At 45.4% G+C, this 25,316-nt stretch overlaps 1 long non-coding RNA gene across 2 annotated transcripts; it reads left to right on the top strand.

The window, feature by feature from the left end:
* Positions 1–2,848: 2,848 nt before the first annotated feature.
* LOC133436993 (uncharacterized) lies at positions 2,849–4,575 on the top strand. Of its 2 annotated transcripts, none has more exons than XR_009780481.1 (4): positions 2,849–3,301; positions 3,436–3,632; positions 3,738–3,818; positions 3,938–4,575. It is a non-coding gene; the product is annotated as an uncharacterized LOC133436993 (long non-coding RNA). The 2 variants fall into 2 exon arrangements; XR_009780480.1 differs by having other exon boundaries at positions 3,436–3,660.
* The last annotated feature ends 20,741 nt before the right edge of the window (positions 4,576–25,316 follow it).

Raw genomic sequence — 25,316 nt, 5'->3', positions numbered from 1 at the left:
CAGGAGCAGCTTCCAGATTTTCAGCTTCAAGGTGAGAGCAGTGGAGCCATGCCAGCAATCCAGGCGCCGGAATTGAGCCCCGACTTTGTGAGGAACATGTTTCGAAGCCTCAATGAGATGCAGGCGTCCGCCTTCTACGCCATACGCGAATGGTGTTTGAAACGCGTCTGGGGTCAGGATCCTGAACCCTTTTTTTACTTCATCTCTGGGGGAGCCGGTTGTGGCAAGTCCCATGTGATCAAGTGTGTTTATCAGGAGGCCACCAAGATTCTGCGCCAACTTCCCAGGTTTCGCAATGAAGGTGACATGTCTAAGCCTTCAGTGCTGTTGGCGGCGTTTACTGGCACCGCCGCTTTCAATATCTCTGGCAAAACACTGCACTCACTGCTGAAGCTGCCGAGAAGCCTGAAACCTCCGTATCAAGGTCTCGGAAACACACTGGACGAAGTGAGGGTAACACTGTCCAATGCGGAGATCTTGATTATTGATGAGATATCCATGGTCTCTAAGGATCTGTTTTCCTATGTCCACTGGAGATTTCAGCAGATCAGAGGAAACAGGAGACCATTTGGAGGGATGTCTGTCCTTGCAGTTGGCGACTTTTACCAACTGCCGCCCCTTGGTAAAGGCAAACCGCTATGCGTTTTTGAGGATGATGTGCTCGACCTCTGGCAAGATTTCAAGCTGGTCAATCTGACAGAGATAATGCGGCAGAAAGATGATCGCACTTTTGCCGAGCTCTTGAACAGGATTAGAACCAGGAATAAGGAGGATCCGCTCAGCGCGGATGACGAAGCTCTGCTCGCTCAGGCCGTTGTGGAGGCCGGAGATTGTCCGACAGACGCCCTTCATATCTTTGCCACCAACAAAGAGGTTGACGAGCACAACGCTGCAATTTTAACTGCCTTAAAGTTGCAAGTTGTAGAGATTCCAGCGCAAGACTTTAGAAAAGATCTGCGAACTGGAGAAATGAAACCTGCGTATGATTCCTTTAAAGGCAATAAAAGGGATTTACCTGACAACCTGCAAGCGGCTCAAGGAGCACGAGTCATGGTGATCAGGAATCTCGATATTGAGGACGGGATTGTAAATGGCACTTTTGGAACAATTGCCAACATTGTCACCACCACCGAAGACGGACTGACTGTGGTCAAGCTCATTGGACTCGAATTGGATAATCCCACGGCAGGCCAGAAATTCCGCAAGAAGATTCAAGGGGCGGAGGATAACTTGGTGTACGTGGAAAGGTTCGAGGAAAGCACGAGCATAAGGGGGATGGTTCGACGGCAGTTCCCGATGAAGCTGGCCTTCGGCTGTACAGCTCATAAAGTGCAAGGCATGACTGTGCAGTCTGCTGTGGTGTCCTTGAAGCACATTTTTGAACCCGGAATGGCCTATGTCGCCCTGAGCCGGACGACCTCACTTCAAGGACTATGGATCAGAGACTTTGAAGAAAAGAAGATCTATGCGAATCCTAAAATCACCACATCAATGGAGACTATGAGTCACGCCTCATTCGAGAGTGCAAGACCGCTTTTGCACTTTGTCAAGACCGCAGACCACACTGGTCCAACTTTGACAATAGTCCATCACAATTGTCAAGGACTTCCGTCGCACATGGAGGACATCAGGTCCCACCATGAATTCAGACTTGCTGATGTCCTGTGCATCACCGAATCCCATCTGTCGGGATCATTTGTTTCTCCAGACTTCCAGCTGGAGGGATATGAGATGTTTGCGCGCAACAGAAATGTCTCATATTCTAACAGAGCGGATATGGCTATGAAAGATGGAGGTGGAGTTGCAGTGTACTACAGGAGCTGTCTACAAGCAGAGGCCCGACGGTACATTCAAAATGTGCCCGACCTTGAATTCGCCGTCGTCAAGGTTGAGGGTCCTGTCAGAGCATTGATAGCCACTGTGTACAGACCACCAAATATCCAACTTGACGTGTTTCTTGCAAACATGCAAAGCCTCTTGGACACTTTAGAGATGATGGGTTGCCAGCCTGTAGTGGTTTGTGGAGACTTCAATGAAGACTTGCTCTCCAAAGGGAAGAAAGCCATATGGGAGTTGTTTCGGTCCAGAGGCTATAGCCAGCTTGTTTCCGCTGCAACGACCGAAAAGCGGACACTGATTGATCATATTTACATATCGCAACCACAATGTTGCCTTCAATCAGGTGTGCTGCAATCGTATCACAGTTATCACGATCCGGTGTACTGTGTTTTGACTTCGCCAGAAGCGGGAGGCTTGTCTTCTGAGTGAAGTGGTTTTGCTTTAGTGGTGTTGTGTCTGGATGCCTGTGGGGAATGTGGCCTCGGATCCAAGTCATCTGTGAAGTACTCTTTGGCAGAGTTCACAGCTTGTTGTTGATGGTGGTTGGGGTTGAGCAAGATGGCCTGTTGTTGTTGTTAGGGTAGTTGTTGTTAGGGTAGTTCTTGTGGTTCATTGTGTTATTTTCTTTTGGTATCTGGATGCTTATGGTGAATATGGCCTGGGGTCCAACTCATGGTGGTTTTGGGTTGAGAAAGGTTTCCTCTTGTGGTCTTTTATTGTGGAAAAGAGCCCTTGTAGGTATGTTGTTTAATTCGGAAAAGGTGCCCAGCCCAGATGAAATGGTAGGTATTCGGTAGGTATACGGTAAGTATTTTCATCCACATCCTTGTCATTCCCTCCCCTTCTCTCTTCCTTCCCCACCTTTCCCTCTCTAGCACCCCCTCTCTGTTTATCTGTTTTTGTGTATGTCTGTCATCTGTGTTTGTCTGCGTGTGCGTCTGTCTGCGCGCGTGTGTGTGTGTGTGTGTGTGTGTGCGCGTGTGTGTGCGTCTGTGTGTGTGTGTTAGCACACACTGCTGTGTGCTAACACAGGGTATGTGTGAAGCGTCTAGTGCAGTAGTGTGGTGCTTGGAGCTAGTGCATGTTGCTGCATTGTGCTGCTCTCTGCTCACTGCTTCTGCCGCTGGCTAGCCTTCTGAATGGAGGGTGAAAAAAAGAAGTTGACTTAGTTAGCTTCCTCCTGCCAGTACAAAGCCTCTCCACTACCAAGACTCCTGCAGTGCCTCCCCGGGGCCACACACGGAAACTGGGTACCTCACGGTCCCAGGCTAAACTGCAGGGGATCTCGGAGCAGCAGCGGGCCCCAGAGACACGGCGTCAGGGCCACCACTGTGTGGATAAACCCTGGTGCCTGTCAACCGCTGTCCCAGCTATGGGTGAATAGTCCCCCTGCAGGTGTAATATTGTCAGTTGTACTTACAGAGCCACTGAGGATGCAGGCAAGGTGCACTTACAGACAGAGGTGAGTATACTGTTAGATGTTAGTTTGATTTGACTTTTCAATGCTCACATTTCTTTGAAGTTTTTTAATCTTATGTTAAAAAAACTTTTCAACACACATGTATAAAGTTGTTTTCATTCTCCTTTGGTGTACAGCCAGGATCAGGCATACCTGGGCTGGCTACAGGAAGGGTCCAGGAGCAGCAGGAGCCAGTAGAGCCATGGATGACCTGCGGTTGGTCATGGGAAGAGCTGCAGCAATGTAGCAGCACTCTGCTGCATCAGCGAGACTTCCTAGACGGTCCAACATGTGTCCAAGGGGCCACAGCAGCAGTTCAATGTGTCTCAGGCAGGTGCTCATCAGCCAGATGCTCTGCCAATGTATGCAGCTTTCTTCTTGATGATTCACTTGCTTTGAAAACTACAACTTATTGATTATTTCTTTGTTTCCAAATCAGGGCTACAACAGATCCAGGTAGCAGACCAAGTGACAACAGCAGCTCTGGAGACAACTCTATTGATGCAGCAACCACACAGACGTAAGATTTTCTATTGTCCTGGTGTGTGAGCAATTGTAAGGCTAATTTGTATACTGAATTTAAATTCAGAAATAACTATGATGTATGTTGTGCTGATATCTCTGCTTTTGTGTATTCAGGAAAGAGGAAGATGACCACTGCTCTGCACTGTCCAAAGACATTCTGCTGCCACATGAATGCCCATCAGACAGAGGGATCCTCACTGGTTTTGATGTGGACCTTTGACCTCTGTGAGTCTCAATCCTTGTAAAGGACTCAGGACTTATTTTGTCCTCACATCTGTTGTGAATGGAAGTCTATTGTCCATATTTGCAACTTTAATTGTCACAATAACAGTTCAGTTTTTGATATTTTAATGAGAGGCTCTTGGTCTGACAAATCATGGTAGATTGACCCAGACTTCTCTATTCTTTTGTTCTGCATTGTAAGGCTTCAATTCTCTCAAAATTTAATTCTTGACATGTTTTTATGATCATACACTTAACTGCATTATATTGTTTTATCTTTATGTTCTTAATGAATGTTGTCCACATGATTATTACTTACCTTTTGATGATCTAAATTACAATTGTATTATTAGCACAATGATCTTGTCTGCACCCATACAATTTTGAATGCATCTGTAATTTCATTCTTGCATAATTTTTATATTTTTGAAATATTATCTTAAGCTTAATTCACTTCAAGATTAATATTGTGTAAAACCATATACTACTTAAAGACATATGTAAAATGTTATGCAGAACAATTTACTTGAATCAGAGTTGTTTACTTTGTTGAATATTTGACATTTAATAAACAACATGTTTGTACAGTACTGGTTTTGTCCTGGTGTTCCATATAATAGAGGTGTTATTGATGATTATTATATCATTTAATTTCTAAATGTATTGGATTAACTGTTGTTTGACCATATGATTATCATCTGGGCAAATGGATACAGACACACGCACATGTGCAATGATGTCATCGCTCACTTCAAGCTCCAAGCCTTCAAGATTTTTCCACTTTCTTCCATACATTATCATCATACTCCCACAGTTTTTACTCTACATGCAGAGTACATGCATAGACTCACTCATTCAGTCACTCAAACACAGACACACACTCACTAGCTCTACTCTCTCTGACACACACACACACACACACACACACACACACACACACACACCCATAGGTGTGCATGAACTCTTCAGGGAAACACACACACAATCCTCAGAAAACGAAAGGTGGATGTCCTGAAGCAAGGCCGGAAGCTGAAGTGCTCTAGTGTATATCTAAATGATCACCTGACGAGGAGAAACGCCTACATTGCCCGCCAAGCACGTGTTCTGAGGAAGGATAACAAAATACAAGCCACCTGGACTGCCACCTGTAAGATCTACATTAAGCTTAATGGAAACCCAGAGGTTGCAAATACACTGCTTATCCATGAACTTTCAGAGCTGGATCAATATGTCTGATGAATGTGATGATGATTTAACAACTTGAGGTATGTGATAAGATGACTGGTATAAACAAACTACCTACAGGCTTAGTCCTTGCACATATTAACATGTAGTTTGAGGAATAAAATCCAAGACCTTTCTTTATTTTTGCAATTGAACAATATAGATATTCTTGCAATTTCTGAAACCTCCTGGACAGTTTTATAAACAATTCAGAAGTTTCTATAAGTGGCTATTCAATTTATAGACATGATAGAAATAGGTTTGGAGGTGTGGCCATTCTAATACATGACCATTATCCTGTTAAATTGAGACATGACTTGATGGTTGATGATGTTGAAATGTTATGGCTGCAGGTACATCTCCCCTATTTAAAACCAATACTTGTTGGATGTTGTTACAGGCCACCTAGTGTCAGGATAGAATATTTAAATGCATTATGTAATATGCTAGATAAAGTGACTGAAGAAAACGGAGAGATGTACTGGATGGGTGATCTGAACATTGATTGGCTATCTGATGAGTGTGCTCTCAAGAACAAGCTTAAATATATGACTGATATGTGTGGTTTATCCCAATTAATTTATCAACCTACAAGAATTTCTATTAACACTGCTAGATCTCCAACATCAAAATGTATCCATCATATTTTCACTAATACCCCTGATATGTGCTCCACACCTGTTTTTGTACCAGTTTAGTGACCATAACTGTGTGGCTGTCTCCAGGAGAAAAAAGCGTCCTAAAGCCTGTCCCAATATTATGGTAAAAAGAACTTATAAGATATTCAATGAGGATAATTTTCTCACTGAGCTGGATAACATTAATATGAAGTATGTGCTATTGAGAGTTGTTAACAGTCATGCTCAGTTAAAAAAGTTTACAGTTAAAGCCAAAAGTGCTCCTTGGATTGATTCTGAATTAAAGAGTTTAATGGCTCAAAGGACTAAGAAGGTTGCTGTTCTCTCGGGTTCTCTTGTGGACAGAAAACTTTATTGTATACAAAGGCATCATGTGACCAAAGTGAACAGAGTCAAAAAGACTATCAGAAAAGAATTTCTGACAGCGGTACGGACAGTAAGAAATTATGGAATGTACTTAATGAAATTATGGGGAAAAAATCTACCTGTACCTCTTTTGTTGAACTGAATGGAGTTTATTTAAATAAGCCAACTCAGATTGCAAATTATTTCAAGGATTATTTTGTTAACAAGGGTTCTAAACTCAGAGAGAAAATGCATTGTACTGTTGATACTAACTCAGATGAGCTGATAAAAAAATTAATTATGAAAAACAAGTTATGTCATTTTGAATGTCATCTGGTCAGTGTTTTGCGGGTGGAATTGCTGCTGAAATCTTTGACTGTTGGTGGGTCTGCTGGAATGGACAACTTGGACAATAGGCTATTGAGATCATCTGCTGCGGTAATTTCGAAGCTTCTCTGTCACATGTTCAACAGGTGTCTGATTAGTGGTGTGTGTCCTAAACTTTGGAAGGAGGGTTAGATCATTCCTTTACCCAAATATACAAAATCAACTTTCTGCGGTCCAAATAGTAGGCCTATAAGTATTTTACCTGTTCTCAGTAAATTATTGGAGATGATAGTATTCAAGCAAGTACAAGATTACTTTTCTTACAATGATTTAACAACAATGTTCCAACATGCTTATAGGTCTGGCCACTCCAACTGCACTGCAATGACACAGATGTCCAATAACTGGTTAACATCAATTGATGACTCGATGCTTGTGGGAACAGCATTGCTTGACTTCAGTGCTGCCTTTGATGTGATTGAGCATGACATTTTAATTTCTAAACTCATTAATTATGGTTTTAATTTTTCTGCAATTCAATGGTTTAAGAGCTATCTGTCTGAAAGGTCACAAAAAGTTTATTTTAAAAGGTGCCTTATCGCATAGTAAGTCATTGGACTGTGGAGTCCCCCAGGGTAGCTGCCAAATCGCGATCATCCGGCAGTAGTCCGTGGCACTTCAAAATTTCCCGGGAATTTTGGTCTAGTTAGTGCCACGGCTGCGCCACGTGGCACGCCTCCTCCATTGAGCTGCGCAAGCTCAATGGAGGAGGAGTGCCTCGTGCGCAGCACGAGGCACTCATACTATTGCTCAGGCTTATTATTATTTATATATTCTTCCGTAAAAACTTTGTCCGGCTACTCCTCCTACAGCTTTGAGAAAACGCGAAAAGTAAAAACGTAGAAACGTGCGCCTTAATCGGGAATCGATGGGTATGACTTTTATTAGCGATTGGCGTGCACGTTTTTGCGCAACGTGCACAAACGTGCGCTTTTTGCCCCATCCGGAACGCATTGCGTGAACTTTGGGGCCTCACCACTCGCACACCGTTACTCGAAAAATTATGAACCGATTTAGAAAGTTGTAGGCCCTGAATTTAACTACAGTCCTGTGGATTTTCAGAACGATGGCACGAATAGTTTTTGCACGAAGTGCAAAAACATTTCCAAATTTCCAAACTAATGGGGAAGATTTTCCCATGCATTTCAATGGCGCCATTATAAGCGGATGGGAAAATGTTGAGAAAAAAAAGACAAAATTCACCTTTTTTCCGAGTCACGTATCTTTCTCATACTTGCACGTAGAAACGTCATTCAAACTTCAAAACGGAGGAAAACTTCTCTTCTCTCTCTAAACCCCGGACTGTTTTTTCCTAAAATGTACACTTTTCAAGATATGAGCCCTCAAGCGAGGTCTGGAAATCACTTTTTTTCAAATCTAGAGCACGGGAGTCAGTTTGCTAGAGTGTAGTTACACTGAAAAAAAAACATGATTTCTTATTTGTAACTCGAGCTCACGGCCAAACCGTAAAAGGTAGACAGATAATTTTTGGTCAGAATATTGACATAGGTGTTGTGATTCATAAAATGTGACTTTGACAGGCGTGGTGTGCACAAAATTTTAACGGGGGAGCCAACAGACGCGCCAATTCCTGTCTCTCTCTTCATTGACTCCCATGTTAAATGAAGTTTTCTTAAAAAAAATCTCATTTTTGTTTTCGAATTGCCATTACTAACACATTTTAAGGAATATCTGTATGAAAATAACATTAAGATAATCTGGTAGGTTCTCCGTTTCTCAAAATGTTTTCGTTTTTCTGCTAAGAGCTACGGTTTGAGCGCAAAGTGGAGTGATTTCAGGTTTGTCACAACCGAAAATCCAGCTGAGTCATTCCCGCTCCCTCTGTATCAGGTTCTTGTTGCCCCTAGCAACCAGAGCTCAGCTGTTGACTGATTAGACTGACCCAGAACTGGTCACATGACTCACTCAGTACAGAATTCATAGTATAACCTGGAAAATGGAGAAATCTGAACCCTGACCTTTTAACCTTAGATGAACACACACACACACACACACACACACACACACACACACACACACACACACACACACACACACACACACACACACACACGATAGGTGTTATTATGGGATGGCAGGTGTTTTTATAGGATATTAGTGTTATTATGGGATGTCAGGTGTTTTTATAGGATGTTAGTGTTATTATGGGATGTCAGGTGTTTTTATAGGATGTTAGTGTTATTATGGGATGGCAGGTGTTTTTATAGGATATTAGTGTTATTATGGGATGTCAGGTGTTTTTATAGGATGTTAGTGTTATTATGGGATGGTAGGTGTTTATTATGGGATGGTAGTGTTATTGGTGTTAGCGGTCCCGTTAGCGGTTCTGTTAGCGATCCCGTTAGCGGTCCCGTTAGCGGTCCAGTTAGCGATCCCGTTAGCGGTCCAGTTAGCGACCCCGTTAGCGGTCCCGTTAGCAATCCCGTTAGCGGTTGTTAGCGATCCCGTTAGCGATCCCCGTTAGCGGCTTGGTTAGCGATCCCGTTAGCGGCTCGGTTAGCGGTCCCGTTAGCGGTTCAGTTAGCGATTCCGTTAGCGGTCCCATTAGCGGTCCCGTTAGCGGTCCAGTTAGCGATCCCGTTAGCGGTCCAGTTAGCGACCCCGTTAGCGGTTCCGCTAGCGGTTGTTAGCGATCCCGTTAGCGGTCCCGTTAGCGGTTCAGTTAGCGATTCCGTTAGCGATCCCGTTAGCGGTCCCGTTAGCGGTCCAGTTAGCGATCCCGTTAGCGGTCCAGTTAGCGACCCCGTTAGCGGTCCCGTAAGCGGTTCTGATAGCGGTTGTTAGCGATCCCGTTAGCGGTCCCGTTAGCGGTTCTGTTAGCGGTTCTGTTAGCGGTCCTGTTAGCGGTTCCGTTAGCGGTTGTTAGCGGTCCCGTTAGCGATCCCATTAGCGGCTCGGTTAGCAATCCCGTTAGCGGCTCGGTTAGCGGTCCCGTTAGCGGTTCAGTTAGCGATTCCGTTAGCGATCCCGTTAGCGGTACCGTTAGCGGTCCAGTTAGCGATCCCGTTAGCGGTCCAGTTAGCGACCCCGTTAGCGGTCCCGTTAGCGGTTCCGTTAGCGGTCCCGTTAGCGGTTCCGTTAGCGGTTGTTAGCGGCTCGGTTAGCGATCCCGTTAGCGGCTCGGTTAGCGGTCCCGTTAGCGGTCCCGTTAGCGATCCCGTTAGCGGTCCCGTTAGCGGTCCAGTTAGCGATCCCGTTAGCGGTCCAGTTAGCGACCCCGTTAGCGGTCCCGTAAGCGGTTCTGCTAGCGGTTGTTAGCGATCCCGTTAGCGGTCCCGTTAGCGGTTCTGTTAGCGGTTCTGTTAGCGGTCCTGTTAGCGGTTCCGTTAGCGGTTGTTAGCGGTCCCGTTAGCGATCCCATTAGCGGCTCGGTTAGCAATCCCGTTAGCGGCTCGGTTAGCGGTCCCGTTAGCGGTTCAGTTAGCGATTCCGTTAGCGATCCCGTTAGCGGTACCGTTAGCGGTCCAGTTAGCGATCCCGTTAGCGGTCCAGTTAGCGACCCCGTTAGCGGTCCCGTTAGCGGTTCCGTTAGCGGTCCCGTTAGCGGTTCCGTTAGCGGTTGTTAGCGGCTCGGTTAGCGATCCCGTTAGCGGCTCGGTTAGCGGTCCCGTTAGCGGTCCCGTTAGCGATCCCGTTAGCGATCCCGTTAGCGGTTCAGTTAGCGGTTCTATATTTTCTGTAATAACTTTTGAATGGTTTGACATAGAGAGTCATGGGTGGTGTCATTGGAATCTGTATCGAGTCCTTGACCTTCATGGGTGCAAATAAGCCCCGCGATCATCCGGCAGTAGTCCGTGGCACTTCAAAATTTCCCGGGAATTTTGTCTAGTTATTATATATTCTTCCGTAAAAACTTTGTCCGGCTACTCCTCCTACAGCTTTGAGAAAACGCGAAAAGTAAAAACGTAGAAACGTGCGCCTTAATCGGGAATCGATGGGTATGACTTTTATTAGCGATTGGCGTGCACGTTTTTGCGCAACGTGCACAAACGTGCGCTTTTTGCCCCATCCGGAACGCATTGCGTGAACTTTGGGGCCTCACCACTCGCACACCGTTACTCGAAAAATTCTGAACCGATTTAGAAAGTTGTAGGCCCTGAATTTAACTACAGTCCTGTGGATTTTCAGAACGATGGCACGAATAGTTTTTGCACGAAGTGCAAAAACATTTCCAAATTTCCAAACTAATGGGGAAGATTTTCCCATGCATTTCAATGGCGCCATTATAAGCGGATGGGAAAATGTTGAGAAAAAAAGACAAAATTCACCTTTTTTCCGAGTCACGTATCTTTCTCATACTTGCACGTAGAAACGTCATTCAAACATCAAAACGGAGGAAAACTTCTCTTCTCTCTCCAAACCCCGGACTGTTTTTTCCTAAAATGTACACTTTTCAAGATATGAGCCCTCAAGCGAGGACTGGAAATCACTTTTTTTCAAATCTAGAGCACGGGAGTCAGTTTGCTAGAGTGTAGTTACACTGAAAAAAAAACATGATTTCTTATTTGTAACTCGAGGTCACGGCCAAACCGTAAAAGGTAGACAGATCATTTTTGGTCAGAATATAGACATAGGTGTTGTGATTTATAAAATGTGACTTTGACAGGCGTGGTGTGCACAAAATTTTAACGGGGGGCCCAACAGACGCGCCAATTCCTGTCTCGCTGTTCATTGACTCCCATGTTAAAAAACATTTTCTTAAAAAAAATCTAATTTTTGTTTTCGAATTGCCGTTACTAACACATTTTAAGGAATATCTGAATGAAAATAAGATTGACAGAATGTTCTGGGTTCTCCGTCTCTCACGATGTTTTCATATTTCTGCTAAGAGCTACGGTTTGACCGCAAAGTGGAGTGATTTGAGGTTTGTCACAACCGAAAATCTAGCTGTCATTCCCGCTCCCTCTGTATCAGCTTCTTGTTGCCCCTAACAACCAGAGCACAGCTGTGCTGATTAGACTGACCCAGACCTGGTCACATGACACAGTCATTACAGACTTCATGTAATATAACCTGGATAATGGAAAAATCTGAACCCTGACCTTTTGACCTTACATGATCCCCAGTCCTGCTGGGAACAGGTTCATTGAATATATATGTATATTATTATTATTATACTTATAAATATTTACATTTGTATATTATATATACAAATTAGCCCCGCCCCTTCTTCTGATTGGCCGATACGTTAAAGTCCAATATCTTTTGAATGGTTTGACATACAGAGTAATGGGTGGTGTCAAATGACTAAGTATCGAGTCCCTGACCCTCATTCGTGCAAATTAGCCACGCCCCTTCTTCTGATTGGCTGATACGTTAAAGTCCAATATCTTTTGAATGGTTTGACATACAGAGACATGGGTGGTGTCAAATGACTAAGTATCGAGTCCCTGACCCTCATTGGTGCAAATTAGCCCCGCCCCTTCTTCTGATTGGCTGATACGTTAAAGTCCAATATCTTTTGAATGGTTTGACATACAGAGACATGGGTGGTGTCAAATGACTAAGTATGGAGTCCCTGACCCTCATTGGTGCAAATTAGCCACGCCCCTTCTTCTGATTGGCCGATACGTTATAGTCTAATATCTTTTGAATGGTTTGACATACAGAGACATGGGTGGTGTCAAATGACTAAGTATCGAGTCCCTGACCCTCATTGGTGCAAATTAGCCACGCCCCTTCTTCTGATTGGCTGATACGTTAAAGTCCAATATCTTTTGAATGGTTTGACATACAGAGACATGGGTGGTGTCAAATGACTAAGTATCGAGTCCCTGACCCTCATTGGTGCAAATTAGCCCCGCCCCTTCTTCTGATTGGCCGATACGTTATAGTCCAATATCTTTTGAATGGTTTGACATAGAGAGTCATGGGTGGTGTCAAATGACTAAGTATCGAGTCCTTGACCTTCATGGGTGCATCCCGCGATCATCCGGCAGTAGTCCGTGGCACTTCAAAATTTCCCGGGAATTTTGTCTAGTTAGTGCCACGGCTGCGCCACGTGGCACGCCTCCTCCATTGAGCTGCGCAAGCTCAATGGAGGAGGAGTGCCTCGTGCGCAGCACGAGGCACTCATACTATTGCTCAGGCTTATTATTATTTATATATTCTTCCGTAAAAACTTTGTCCGGCTACTCCTCCTACAGCTTTGAGAAAACGCGAAAAGTAAAAACGTAGAAACGTGCGCCTTAATCGGGAATCGATGGGTATGACTTTTATTAGCGATTGGCGTGCACGTTTTTGCGCAACGTGCACAAACGTGCGCTTTTTGCCCCATCCGGAACGCATTGCGTGAAGTTTGGGGCCTCACCACTCGCACACCGTTACTCGAAAAATTCTGAACCGATTTAGAAAGTTGTAGGCCCTGAATTTAACTACAGTCCTGTGGATTTTCAGAACGATGGCACGAATAGTTTTTGCACGAAGTGCAAAAACATTTCCAAATTTCCAAACTAATGGGGAAGATTTTCCCATGCATTTCAATGGCGCCATTATAAGCGGATGGGAAAATGTTGAGAAAAAAAGACAAAAATCACCTTTTTTCTGAGTCACGTATCTTTCTCATACTTGGACGTAGAAACGTCATTCAAACTTCAAAACGGAGGAAAACTTCTCTTCTCTCTCCAAACCCGAAACAGTTTTTTCCTAAAATGTACACTTTTCAAGATATGAGCCCTCAAGCGAGGACTGGAAATCACTTTTTTTCAAATCTAGAGCACGGGAGTCAGTTTGCTAGAGTGTAGTTACACTGAAAAAAAAACATGATTTCTTATTTGTAACTCGAGGTCACGGCCAAACCGTAAAAGGTAGACAGATAATTTTTGGTCAGAATATAGACATAGGTGTTGTGATTTATAAAATGTGACTTTGACAGGCGTGGTGTGCACAAAATTTTAACGGGGGAGCCAACAGACACGCCAGTTCCTGTCTCTCTCTTCATTGACTCCCATGTTAAATGAAGTTTTCTTAAAAAAAATCTCATTTTTGTTTTCAAATTGCCGTTACTAACACATTTTAAGGAATATCTGTATGAAAATAACATTTAGATAATCTGGTAGGTTCTCTGTTTCTCAAAATGTTTTCGTTTTTCTGCTAAGAGCTACGGTTTGAGCGCAAAGTGGAGTGATTTCAGGTTTGTCACAACCAAAAATCCAGCTGAGTCATTCCCGCTCCCTCTGTATCAGGTTCTTGTTGCCCCTAGCAACCAGAGCTCAGCTGTTGACTGATTAGACTGACCCAGAACTGGTCACATGACTCACTCAGTACAGACTTCATAGTATAACCTGGAAAATGGAGAAATCTGAACCCTGACCTTTTAACCTTAGATGAACACACACACACACACACACACACACACACACACACACACACACACACACACACACACACACACACACACACACACACACACACACGATAGGTGTTATTATGGGATGTCAGGTGTTTTTGGAGGATGTTAGTGTTATTATGGGATGTCAGGTGTTTTTATAGGATGTTAGTGTTATTATGGGATGACAGGTGTTTTTATAGGATGTTAGTGTTATTATGGGATGTCAGGTGTTTTTATAGGATGTTAGTGTTATTATGGGATGGCAGGTGTTTTTATAGGATGTTAGTGTTATTATGGGATGGCAGGTGTTTTTATAGGATGTTAGTGTTATTATGGGATGGTAGGTGTTTATTATGGGATGGTAGTGTTATTGGTGTTAGCGGTCCCGTTAGCGGTTCTGTTAGCGGTCCTGTTAGCGATCCCGTTAGCGGTCCCGTTAGCGGTCCAGTTAGCGATCCCGTTAGCGGTCCAGTTAGCGACCCCGTTAGCGGTCCCGTTAGCAATCCCGTTAGCGGTCCCGTTAGCGGTTGTTAGCGATCCCGTTAGCGATCCCGTTAGCGGCTTGGTTAGCGATCCCGTTAGCGGCTCGGTTAGCGGTCCCGTTAGCGGTTCAGTTAGCGATTCCGTTAGCGATCCCGTTAGCGGTCCCGTTAGCGGTCCAGTTAGCGACCCCGTTAGCGGTCCCGTTAGCGGTTCCGCTAGCGGTTGTTAGCGATCCCGTTAGCGGTCCCGTTAGCGGTTCAGTTAGCGATTCCGTTAGCGATCCCGTTAGCGGTCCCGTTAGCGGTCCAGTTAGCGACCCCGTTAGCGGTCCAGTTAGCGACCCCGTTAGCGGTCCCGTTAGCGGTTCCGCTAGCGGTTGTTAGCGGTCCCGTTAGCGGTTCTGTTAGCGGTTCTGTTAGCGGTCCTGTTAGCGGTTCCGTTAGCGGTTGTTAGCGGTCCCGTTAGCGATCCCATTAGCGGCTCGGTTAGCAATCCCGTTAGCGGCTCGGTTAGCGGTCCCGTTAGCGGTTCAGTTAGCGATTCCGTTAGCGGTTCCGCTAGCGGTTGTTAGCGATCCCGTTAGCGGTTCTGTTAGCGGTTCTGTTAGCGGTTGTTAGCGGTCCCGTTAGCGATCCCATTAGCGGCTCGGTTAGCGGTCCCGTTAGCGATCCCGTTAGCGATCCCGTTAGCGATCCCGTTAGCGATCCCGTTAGCGGTCCCGTTAGCGGTCCCGTTAGCGGTCCCGTTAGCGGTCCCGTTAGCGGTTCCGTTAGCGGTCCCGTTAGCGGTCCCGTTAGCGGTTCCGTTAGCGGTTGTTAGCGGCTCGGTTAGCGATCCCGTTAGCGGCTCGGTTAGCGGTCCCGTTAGCGGTCCCGTTAGCGATCCCGTTAGCGATCCCGTTAGCGGTTCAGTCAGCGGTTCTATATTTTCTGTAATAACTTTTGAATGGTTTGACATAGAGAGTCATGGGTGGTGTCATTGGAATCTGTATCGAGTCCTTGACCTTCATGGGTGCAAATAAGCCCCGCGATCATCCGGCAGTAGTCCGTGGCACTTCAAAATTTCCCGGGAATTTTGTCTAGTTATTATATATTCTTCCGTAAAAACTTTGTCCGGCTACTCCTCCTACAGCTTTGAGAAAACGCGAAAAGTAAAAACGTAGAAACGTGCGCCTTAATCGGGAATCGATGGGTATGACTTTTATTAGCGATTGGCGTGCACGTTTTTGCGCAACGTGCACAAACGTGCGCTTTTTGCCCCATCCGGAACGCATTGCGTGAACTTTGGGGCCTCACCACTCGCACACCGTTACTCGAAAAATTCTGAACCGATTTAGAAAGTTGTAGGCCCTGAATTTAACTACAGTCCTGTGGATTTTCAGAACGATGGCACGAATAGTTTTTGCACGAAGTGCAAAAACATTTCCAAATTTCCAAACTAATGGGGAAGATTTTCCCATGCATTTCAATGGCGCCATTATAAGCGGATGGGAAAATGTTGAGAAAAAAAGACAAAATTCACCTTTTTTCCGAGTCACGTATCTTTCTCATACTTGCACGTAGAAACGTCATTCAAACATCAAAACGGAGGAAAACTTCTCTTCTCTCTCCAAACCCCGGACTGTTTTTTCCTAAAATGTACACTTTTCAAGATATGAGCCCTCAAGCGAGGACTGGAAATCACTTTTTTTCAAATCTAGAGCACGGGAGTCAGTTTGCTAGAGTGTAGTTACACTGAAAAAAAAACATGATTTCTTATTTGTAACTCGAGGTCACGGCCAAACCGTAAAAGGTAGACAGATCATTTTTGGTCAGAATATAGACATAGGTGTTGTGATTTATAAAATGTGACTTTGACAGGCGTGGTGTGCACAAAATTTTAACGGGGGGCCCAACAGACGCGCCAATTCCTGTCTCGCTGTTCATTGACTCCCATGTTAAAAAACATTTTCTTAAAAAAAATCTCATTTTTGTTTTCGAATTGCCGTTACTAACACATTTTAAGGAATATCTGAATGAAAATAAGATTGACAGAATGTTCTGGGTTCTCCGTCTCTCACGATGTTTTCATATTTCTGCTAAGAGCTACGGTTTGACCGCAAAGTGGAGTGATTTGAGGTTTGTCACAACCGAAAATCTAGCTGTCATTCCCGCTCCCTCTGTATCAGCTTCTTGTTGCCCCTAACAACCAGAGCACAGCTGTGCTGATTAGACTGACCCAGACCTGGTCACATGACACAGTCATTACAGACTTCATGTAATATAACCTGGAAAATGGAGGAATCTGAACCCTGACCTTTTGACCTTACATGATCCCCAGTCCTGCTGGGAACAGGTTCATTGGATATATATGTATATTATTATTATTATACATATAAATATTTACATTTGTATATTATATATACAAATTAGCCCCGCCCCTTCTTCTGATTGGCCGATACGTTATAGTCCAATATCTTTTGAATGGTTTGACATACAGAGTAATGGGTGGTGTCAAATGACTAATTATCGAGTCCCTGACCTTCATTGGTGCAAATTAGCCCCGCCCCTTCTTCTGATTGGCCGATACGTTATAGTCCAATATCTTTTGAATGGTTTGACATACAGAAACATGGGTGGTGTCAAATGACTAAGTATCGAGTCCCTGACCCTCATTGGTGCAAATTAGCCACGCCCCTTCTTCTGATTGGCCGATACGTTATAGTCCAATATCTTTTGAATGGTTTGACATACAGAGACATGGGTGGTGTCAAATGACTAAGTATCGAGTCCCTGACCCTCATTGGTGCAAATTAGCCACGCCCCTTCTTCTGATTGGCTGATACGTTAAAGTCCAATATCTTTTGAATGGTTTGACATACAGAGACATGGGTGGTGTCAAATGACTAAGTATCGAGTCCCTGACCCTCATTGGTGCAAATAAGCCCCGCCCCTTCTTCTGATTGGCTGATACGTTAAAGTCCAATATCTTTTGAATGGTTTGACATACAGAGACATGGGTGGTGTCAAATGACTAAGTATGGAGTCCCTGACCCTCATTGGTGCAAATTAGCCACGCCCCTTCTTCTGATTGGCCGATACGTTATAGTCCAATATCTTTTGAATGGTTTGACATACAGAGACATGGGTGGTGTCAAATGACCAAGTATGGAGTCCCTGACCCTCATTGGTGCAAATTAGCCACGCCCCTTCTTCTGATTGGCCGATACGTTATAGTCCAATATCTTTTGAATGGTTTGACATACAGAGACATGGGTGGTGTCAAATGACTAAGTATCGAGTCCCTGACCCTCATTGGTGCAAATTAGCCACGCCCCTTCTTCTGATTGGCCGATACGTTATAGTCCAATATCTTTTGAATTGTTTGACATAGAGAGTCATGGGTGGTGTCAAATGACCAAGTATCGAGTCCTTGACCTTCATGGTTGCATCCCGCGATCATCCGGCAGTAGTCCGTGGCACTTCAAAATTTCCCGGGAATTTTGTCTAGTTAGTGCCACGGCTGCGCCACGTGGCACGCCTCCTCCATTGAGCTGCGCAAGCTCAATGGAGGAGGAGTGCCTCGTGCGCAGCACGAGGCACTCATACTATTGCTCAGGCTTATTATTAGTGCCACGGCTGCGCCACGTGGCACGCCTCCTCCATTGAGCTGCGCAAGCTCAATGGAGGAGGAGTGCCTCGTGCGCAGCACGAGGCACTCATACTATTGCTCAGGCTTATTTATTAGTGCCACGGCTGCGCCACGTGGCACGCCTCCTCCATTGAGCTGCGCAAGCTCAATGGAGGAGGAGTGCCTCGTGCGCAGCACGAGGCACTCTTACTATTGCTCAGGCTTATTTATTATATATTCTTCCGTAAAAACTTTGTCCGGCTACTCCTCCTACAGCTTTGAGAAAACGCGAAAAGTAAAAACGTAGAAACGTGCGCCTTAATCGGGAATCGATGGGTATGACTTTTATTAGCGATTGGCGTGCACGTTTTTGCGCAACGTGCACAAACGTGCGCTTTTTGCCCCATCCGGAACGCATTGCGTGAACTTTGGGGCCTCACCACTCGCACACCGTTACTCGAAAAATTATGAACCGATTTAGAAAGTTGTAGGCCCTGAATTTAACTACAGTCCTGTGGATTTTCAGAACGATGGCACGAATAGTTTTTGCACGAAGTGCAAAAACATTTCCAAATTTCCAAACTAATGGGGAGCTCATTTTCCCTATGTATTCCTATGGCGCCATTCAAAGCGGATGGGAAAATGTCGAGAAAAAAGACAAAATTCACCTTTTTTCTGAGTCACGTATCTTTCTCATACTTGCACGTAGAAACGTCATTCAAACTTCAAAACGGAGGAAAACGTCTCTTCTCTCTCCAAACCCGAAACAGTTTTTTCCTAAAATGTACACTTTTCAAGATATGAGCCCTCAAGCGAGGACTGGAAATCACTTTTTTTCAAATCTAGAGCACGGGAGTCAGTTTGCTAGAGTGTAGTTACACTGAAAAAAAAACATGATTTCTTATTTGTAACTCGAGGTCACGGCCAAACCGTAAAAGGTAGACAGATAATTTTTGGTCAGAATATAGACATAGGTGTTGTGATTTATAAAATGTGACTTTGACAGGCGTGGTGTGCACAAAATTTTAACGGGGGAGCCAACAGACACGCCAGTTCCTGTCTCTCTCTTCATTGACTCCCATGTTAAATGAAGTTTTCTTAAAAAAAATCTCATTTTTGTTTTCGAATTGCCGTTACTAACACATTTTAAGGAATATCTGTATGAAAATAACATTTAGATAATCTGGTAGGTTCTCTGTTTCTCAAAATGTTTTCGTTTTTCTGCTAAGAGCTACGGTTTGAGCGCAAAGTGGAGTGATTTCAGGTTTGTCACAACCAAAAATCCAGCTGAGTCATTCCCGCTCCCTCTGTATCAGGTTCTTGTTGCCCCTAGCAACCAGAGCTCAGCTGTTGACTGATTAGACTGACCCAGAACTGGTCACATGACTCACTCAGTACAGACTTCATAGTATAACCTGGAAAATGGAGAAATCTGAACCCTGACCTTTTAACCTTAGATGAACACACACACACACACACACACACACACACACACACACACACACACACACACACACACGATAGGTGTTATTATGGGATGTCAGGTGTTTTTATAGGATGTTAGTGTTATTATGGGATGTCAGGTGTTTTTATAGGATGTTAGTGTTATTATGGGATGACAGGTGTTTTTATAGGATGTTAGTGTTATTATGGGATGTCAGGTGTTTTTATAGGATGTTAGTGTTATTATGGGATGGCAGGTGTTTTTATAGGATGTTAGTGTTATTATGGGATGGCAGGTGTTTTTATAGGATGTTAGTGTTATTATGGGATGTTAGTGTTATTATGGGATGGTAGGTGTTTATTATGGGATGGTAGTGTTATTGGTGTTAGCGGTCCCGTTAGCGGTTCTGTTAGCGGTCCTGTTAGCGATCCCGTTAGCGGTCCAGTTAGCGATCCCGTTAGCGGTCCAGTTAGCGACCCCGTTAGCGGTCCCGTTAGCAATCCCGTTAGCGGTCCCGTTAGCGGTTGTTAGCGATCCCATTAGCGATCCCGTTAGCGGCTTGGTTAGCGATCCCGTTAGCGGCTCGGTTAGCGGTCCCGTTAGCGGTTCAGTTAGCGATTCCGTTAGCGATCCCGTTAGCGGTCCCGTTAGCGGTCCCGTTAGCGGTCCAGTTAGCGATCCCGTTAGCGGTCCAGTTAGCGACCCCGTTAGCGGTCCCGTTAGCGGTTCAGCTAGCGGTTGTTAGCGATCCCGTTAGCGGTCCCGTTAGCGGTTCAGTTAGCGATTCCGTTAGCGATCCCGTTAGCGGTCCCGTTAGCGGTCCAGTTAGCGATCCCGTTAGCGGTCCAGTTAGCGACCCCGTTAGCGGTCCCGTTAGCGGTTCCGCTAGCGGTTGTTAGCGATCCCGTTAGCGGTCCCGTTAGCGGTTCTGTTAGCGGTTCTGTTAGCGGTCCTGTTAGCGGTTCCGTTAGCGGTTGTTAGCGGTCCCGTTAGCGATCCCATTAGCGGCTTGGTTAGCAATCCCGTTAGCGGCTCGGTTAGCGGTCCCGTTAGCGGTTCAGTTAGCGATTCCGTTAGCGATCCCGTTAGCGGTACCGTTAGCAGTCCAATTAGCGATCCCGTTAGCGGTCCAGTTAGCGACCCCGTTAGCGGTCCCGTTAGCAATCCCATTAGCGGTCCCGTTAGCGGTTCCGCTAGCGGTTGTTAGCGATCCCGTTAGCGGTTCTGTTAGCGGTTCTATTAGCGGTCCCGTTAGCGGTTCTGTTAGCGGTTGTTAGCGGTCCCGTTAGCGATCCCATTAGCGGCTCGGTTAGCAATCCCGTTAGCGGCTCGGTTAGCGGTCCCGTTAGCGGTTCAGTTAGCGATTCCGTTAGCGATCCCGTTAGCGGTACCGTTAGCAGTCCAATTAGCGATCCCGTTAGCGGTCCAGTTAGCGACCCCGTTAGCGGTCCCGTTAGCAATCCCATTAGCGGTCCCGTTAGCGGTTCCGCTAGCGGTTGTTAGCGATCCCGTTAGCGGTTCTGTTAGCGGTTCTATTAGCGGTCCCGTTAGCGGTTCTGTTAGCGGTTGTTAGCGGTCCCGTTAGCGATCCCATTAGCGGCTCGGTTAGCGGTCCCGTTAGCGATCCCGTTAGCGATCCCGTTAGCGATCCCGTTAGCGGTCCCGTTAGCGATCCCGTTAGCGTTCCCGTTAGCGGTTCCGTTAGCGGTCCCGTTAGCGGTCCCGTTAGCGGTTCCGTTAGCGGTTGTTAGCGGCTCGGTTAGCGATCCCGTTAGCGGCTCGGTTAGCGGTCCCGTTAGCGGTCCCGTTAGCGGTCCCGTTAGCGATCCCGTTAGCGATCCCGTTAGCGGTTCAGTTAGCGGTTCTATATTTTCTGTAATAACTTTTGAATGGTTTGACATAGAGAGTCATGGGTGGTGTCATTGGAATCTGTATCGAGTCCTTGACCTTCATGGGTGCAAATAAGCCCCGCGATCATCCGGCAGTAGTCCGTGGCACTTCAAAATTTCCCGGGAATTTTGTCTAGTTATTTATTTATTCTTCCGTAAAAACTTTGTCCGGTAACTAGTCCCACAGCTTTGAGAAAACGCGAAAAGTAAAAACGTAGAAACGTGCGCCTCAATCGGGAATCGATGGGTATGACTTTTATTAGCGATTGGCGTGCACGTTTTTGCGCAACGTGCACAAACGTGCGCTTTTTGCCCCATCCGGAACGCATTGCGTGAACTTTGGGGCCTCACCACTCGCACACCGTTACTCGAAAAATTCTGAACCGATTTAGAAAGTTGTAGACCCTGAATTTAACTACAGTCCTGTGGATTTTCAGAACGATGGCACGAATAGTTTTTGCACGAAGTGCAAAAACATTTCCAAATTTCCAAACTAATGGGGAGACCATTTTGCCATGTATTCCTATGGCGCCATTCAAAGCGGATGGGAAAATGTCGAGAAAAAAGACAAAATTCACCTTTTTTCAGAGTCACGTATCTTTCTCATACTTGCACGTAGAAACGTCATTCAAACTTCAAAACGGAGGAAAACTTCTCTTCTCTCTCTAAACCCCGGACTGTTTTTTCCTAAAATGTACACTTTTCAAGATATGAGCCCTCAAGCGAGGTCTGGAAATCACTTTTTTTCAAATCTAGAGCACGGGAGTCAGTTTGCTAGAGTGTAGTTACACTGAAAAAAAAACATGATTTCTTATTTGTAACTCGAGCTCACGGCCAAACCGTAAAAGGTAGACAGATAATTTTTGGTCAGAATATAGACATAGGTGTTGTGATTCATAAAATGTGACTTTGACAGGCGTGGTGTGCACAAAATTTTAACGGGGGAGCCAACAGACGCGCCAATTCCTGTCTCTCTCTTCATTGACTCCCATGTTAAATGAAGTTTTCTTAAAAAAAATCTCATTTTTGTTTTCGAATTGCCGTTACTAACACATTTTAAGGAATATCTGTATGAAAATAACATTAAGATAATCTGGTAGGTTCTCCGTTTCTCAAAATGTTTTCGTTTTTCTGCTAAGAGCTACGGTTTGAGCGCAAAGTGGAGTGATTTCAGGTTTGTCACAACCGAAAATCCAGCTGAGTCATTCCCGCTCCCTCTGTATCAGGTTCTTGTTGCCCCTAGCAACCAGAGCTCAGCTGTACTGATTAGACTGACCCAGAACTGGTCACATGACTCACTCAGTACAGAATTCATAGTATAACCTGGAAAATGGAGAAATCTGAACCCTGACCTTTTAACCTTAGATGAACACACACACACACACACACACACACACACACACACACACACACACACACACACACACACACACACACACACACACACACACACACACGATAGGTGTTATTATGGGATGGCAGGTGTTTTTATAGGATATTAGTGTTATTATGGGATGTCAGGTGTTTTTATAGGATGTTAGTGTTATTATGGGATGTCAGGTGTTTTTATAGGATGTTAGTGTTATTATGGGATGGCAGGTGTTTTTATAGGATGTTAGTGTTATTATGGGATGTCAGGTGTTTTTATAGGATGTTAGTGTTATTATGGGATGGCAGGTGTTTTTATAGGATGTTAGTGTTATTATGGGATGGCAGGTGTTTATTATGGGATGGTAGTGTTATCGGTGTTAGCGGTCCCGTTAGCGATCCCGTTAGCGATCCCGTTAGCGGCCCCGTTAGCGGTCCAGTTAGCGACCCCGTTAGCGGTCCCGTTAGCAATACCGTTAGCGGTCCCGTTAGCGGTTCCGCTAGCGGTTGTTAGCGATCCCGTTAGCGGTCCCGTTAGCGGTTCCGCTAGCGGTTGTTAGCGATCCCGTTAGCGGTCCCGTTAGCGGTTCCGCTAGCGGTTGTTAGCGATCCCGTTAGCGATCCCGTTAGCGATCCCGTTAGCAGTTCTGTTAGCGGTCCCGTTAGCAATCCCGTTAGCGGTCCTGTTAGCGGTCCCGTTAGCAATCCTGTTAGCGGTCCTGTTAGCGGTTCTGTTAGCAATCCCGTTAGCGGCTCGGTTAGCGATCCCGTTAGCGGTTCTGTTAGCGGTCCCGTTAGCGATCCCATTAGCGGCTCGGTTAGCGGTCCTGTTAGCGGTCCCGTTAGCGATCCCGTTAGCGGTCCTGTTAGCAGTCCCGTTAGCAATCCTGTTAGCGGTCCCGTTAGCGGTTCTGTTAGCGATTCCGTTAGCAGTTGTTAGCGGTCCCGTTAGCGATCCCGTTAGCGGTCCCGTTAGCGGTCCCGTTAGTGGTCCCGTTAGCGATTCCGTTAGCGGTTGTTAGCGGTCCCGTTAGCGGTCCCGTTAGCGGTTCCGTTAGCGGTTCCGTTAGCGGTCCCGTTAGCGTTTCAGTTAGCAATCCCGTTAGCGATCCTGTTAGCGGTCCCGTTAGCAATCCCGTTAGCAGTCCCGTTAGCTGTTCTGTTAGCGGTCCCGTTAGCGGTCCCGTTAGTGGTCCCGTTAGCGGTTCCGTTAGCAGTTGTTAGCTGTCCCGTTAGCGATCCCATTAGCGGCTCGGTTAGCGGCCCCTTTAGCGGTCGTGTTAGTTTCTTGTTGCCCCTAGCAACCAGCAGCCAGCTGCTGACTCATTCAGCCAGAACTGGTCACATGACTGAAATATATGACCCTCCATCATCCCTCCATCCATCCATCATCCCTCCATCATCCCTCCATCGTCCCTCCATCATCCCTCCATCCCTCCATCATCCCTCCATCCCTCCATCATCCTTTCATCCATCCATCATCCCTCCATCATCCCTCCATCATCCCTCCATCCATCCATCATCCATCCCTCCATCATCCATCCATCCCTCCATCATCCCTCCATCATCCCTTCATCCATCCATCATCCCTCCATCATCCCTCCATCATCCCTCCATCATCCATCCATCCCTCCATCATCCCTCCATCATCCGTCCCTTCATCCCTCCATCCCTCCATCATCCCTCAATCCCTCCATCATCCCTCCATCCCTCCATCATCCCTCCCTCCATCATCCCTCCATCATCCCTCCATCATCCCTCCATCATCTGTCCCTTCATCCCTCCATCATCCCTCCATCCCTCCATCATCCCTCCATCCATCATCCCTCCATCCCTCCATCATCCATCCATCATCCCTCCATCCCTCCATCATCCATCCATCATCCCTCCATCATCTGTCCCTTCATCCCTCCATCATCCCTCCATCCCTCCATCATCCCTCCATCCATCATCCATCCATCATCCCTCCATCCCTCCATCATCCCTCCATCATCCTCCATGAGTCAGGAAGAAAGAAAGAAAGAAAGAAAGAAAGAAAGAAAGAAAGAAAGAAAGAAAGAAAGAAAGAAAGAAAGAAAGAAAGAAAGAAAGAAAGAAAGAAAGAAAGAAAGAAAGAAAGATATGAGGCAGAAAGGTATCATCTTTTTGATAAAGTATACATCCTACATATATATATATATATATATATATATATATATATATATATATATATATATATATATATATATATATATATATATATATATATATACATATTTAACATATTTATCTTCACATACACATATATTGATTGACTTCTATATACATATAGAAGTCAATCAAGAATCTTATACACTCGTCACCTGTTGTCAATCTAGAATCTTCTAGACTCGTCACCTGTCTCCGGGCAAACTTCAGAATTGAGCAATTCTATTGGATGTTGAGCTGTTACTATAAACTACTACTCGGCGTGAAGCGTTTTTGTTTACAGTAAAGCCAGATTTGGAAAGTCTGAAAGTCTGATTGAGGAAGAAAGAAAGAAAGAAAGAAAGAA

Source organism: Cololabis saira, unplaced genomic scaffold (genome assembly GCF_033807715.1).
Source record: "Cololabis saira isolate AMF1-May2022 unplaced genomic scaffold, fColSai1.1 scf073, whole genome shotgun sequence".
In the NCBI taxonomy this organism is placed as follows: domain Eukaryota; kingdom Metazoa; phylum Chordata; class Actinopteri; order Beloniformes; family Belonidae; genus Cololabis; species Cololabis saira.
Note: the sequence above shows the minus strand (reverse complement) of the source record. Positions and strands in the feature narration are given on the sequence as shown.